This window comes from Etheostoma spectabile, chromosome 7, assembly GCF_008692095.1.
Source record: "Etheostoma spectabile isolate EspeVRDwgs_2016 chromosome 7, UIUC_Espe_1.0, whole genome shotgun sequence".
Lineage (NCBI taxonomy): Eukaryota > Metazoa > Chordata > Actinopteri > Perciformes > Percidae > Etheostoma > Etheostoma spectabile.
This window is the reverse complement of record NC_045739.1, coordinates 972579-975267: the sequence shown is the minus strand read 5'-3', so window position 1 is coordinate 975267 and position 2689 is coordinate 972579. Positions and strand designations below refer to the sequence as shown.

Sequence of the window (2689 nt, the reverse complement as noted above, 5' to 3'; positions counted from 1 at the left end):
TAGAGATATAATTAATTGGTGAAAAGTAAGACAACAAATCGTAACCATAAGTTTATGAAGCATTTTACGGGGCCCCTGGTAGCTTGGGGCCTAAGGCAATTGCCTACTTTTGCCTAATGGTAAGTCCACCTTGGGACTCAAGACAGGCACTTGGAGATTAAATAATGTTTAAAATCAAATACTTCAACCTAAGTCACTGTTTTAACTTAATAAGTTGAGTCAAAATAAATATTTATTTCATTACTTTATTCTCAATGCAAGACAACTATACCTAGTGGAACAAAGACATTTCAAAGTCAAAACTTTCCAAGCCTGTACTTTGTTACTTTTACTTGAGTAAAGAAGTTAAATCAATACTGGTACTTTTACCAGAGTATTTAACACAAGTATCTGTACTTTACTCGAGTACGGGAAGTGAGTACTTTTGCCATCTCTGATTTTTAATAAATTTGCTAAGATTTCAAACACTCTGCTCCTTTTCTTGACTTCAGGCAGGTGAAACTGATGAGAGAAAACTGAACAGAAGGAAAAAGACAGAAGTTTAGTCTCTTGTACAGCAAGTAGCTTTAGCCTACTAAGCTATCTGTAACTATTCATATACAACAGATACACAATGTGCTAACTGCCCATTTACACATTATTAACATCACAATAGTGTTGCTAGCATACAATGCAACAGATAACATGAATTAAATTAAATAATTCTTAATAAATCTGAGTGGTGTGCTGAATGTACCACGTGGTGTGAGAGTTGAAGTTTTCACAGTTGTGAGTTGGTCTCAGTAAATTTGCCAAGTGTCCCAATAGAGTTCCAATGACACTAAACTCAAAGGTTTTCTTATGTTTCAACATTGTTGGCCCCCAGAAGGAAGACCTGCAGCCTGGAACTCTGGTTGTCACGACACAACATTCAATTCAAAATACATCTGCTAATGAGATCCAGCTGATTGGACGGATGCTTTAGGTCTTCGGTTAGTGTTTGACTTCAGCTTTACACGGAGGGTGACCCGCTTTGGCTTTCCCAGCAGCTCCCACTGGACCTCAAACGCAGCGGCAGCAAACGTTGTGCAGGTTAGCATCGCTTTGTACCACGTGTGTGTCAAACTCAGTTTCACTCGAAAATGAGAACCACATCAAGGGCCAGCCATGTAAAGTTTATTGACATGTTTTTATTTGAAAAATGTCAGATATTTGCCTCAGTTTTTGTCATTGTCAGCCGTTTTAGTTTCCTTTTTAAAAATGGTTGCTTTTTCTGACATTTTAGTCTCTTTTTTCATTTTTTTGTTCTTTTTCAACTTTTGTTGGAAAGTCGGCCAAAAAGTTCCATAGCCTTACATTAAAACATGATTTATTAAAGCATGCCAACAATTACTACTCAAATTGTAAACGCAGAGTAAACGCCAAGTGATCACTGCTCGGTAACCATGGTGATTCTGTACACTACTCTATCCCTGCCTGCCTGACTGTGGGATCAGAGCCTTTCCCTAATCCAAGTCCATTTCTAAAAATAGTTAGCTATCCACAGTTATTGTTGATAGCTATCCACAGTTGTTGTTGATAGCTGAAGTTAGCTAATTTAGCATAGTAACAATCATGGACCTTCCCTTCCCATGCGCCGATGCTCTGCTGTCTATTTCCTGATAACTGTTTAGAAACCAGTTTTAGATTTTAGGGACCCTTTAAACAGCAAGAATCCGTCTCTTGTTCATTGATTTGCACGACACATCACTTCCATAGGGAAAAATTCAAGACAGTTAAACAGTTTCACAGATTTGTGCCTGCTTGTCGCGTCGCCTGTCCAACTGCCCCCGCCCCCCCACCTTCCTGCTCACCTCTCATTGAAAAGGAATTAAGAGGGACAATCACTCTGCATGTTAAAGGCCTTTAGCATTGTGCGTTGGGTGGGACGTTGAGACAAAGTGGTTGATCCACTCACCACGTGTCCCTTGTGCTTATGTACATTTGTCCATATTTAGGGTTCAAACCACAAAGCAGTAGAACCCTTCCATGTTTTTCAGTTATTATTATTTTTTATTATTATTATTATTATTATTTGTTGTCTGCCGCGCCGGCTCAAATTCTCGTGAGCTGGTATGATCTAGAAACATGAAACGTGGAGGAATAACTGGAAATAGTGAGCATGTGATTCTGTAGAAATATAAACCCAATCAGCCACATGGTGGCGCTGTAACCAGGCTTCACAATACAAATTTTAAAAGGCCACGCCCACCCAGGTCCATCTTAATGTAGGTTGGAGAGACAGACAGGTTAGAGACAAGCAGACAGGTGCATCTTAATGTAGGTTGGAGAGACAGACAGGTTAGAGACAGGCAGACAGGTGCATCTTAATGTAGGTTAGAGAGACAGACAGGTTAGAGACAAGCAGACAGGTGCATGTTAATGTAGGTTAGAGAGACAGACAGGTTAGAGACAAGCAGACAGGTGCATCTTAATGTAGGTTAGAGAGACAGACAGGTTAGAGACAGGTGCATCTTAATGTAGGTTAGAGAGACAGACAGGTTACGGACAGGTGCATCTTAATCAAGGATCATTAAGGTCCGCCTAGTAAATGTTTCCGTCATTTTGAATTTTTTGAAAAACCCATTTTTGAGATCTCCTCCTTCACCGTAGATCCTATTGCCATCAAACTCTCAGTGAATCATCAGTGGATCAAGCTTATTACAAGTTG

At 39.8% G+C, this 2689-nt stretch overlaps 1 protein-coding gene across 2 annotated transcripts in view; it reads left to right on the top strand.

Moving 5' to 3' along the window:
* Positions 1-864: 864 nt before the first annotated feature.
* The window catches only part of LOC116692125 (transmembrane protein 81), a 5815-nt gene continuing 3990 nt past the window's right edge, over positions 865-2689 (top strand). The window contains exon 1 of one of the 2 annotated variants that reach the window (XM_032520144.1): positions 865-1071. The gene's annotated coding sequence lies outside the window, so the exon portion shown is untranslated. The remainder of the gene's footprint in view (positions 1072-2689) is intronic. The other variant, XM_032520145.1, reaches the window with a different exon arrangement.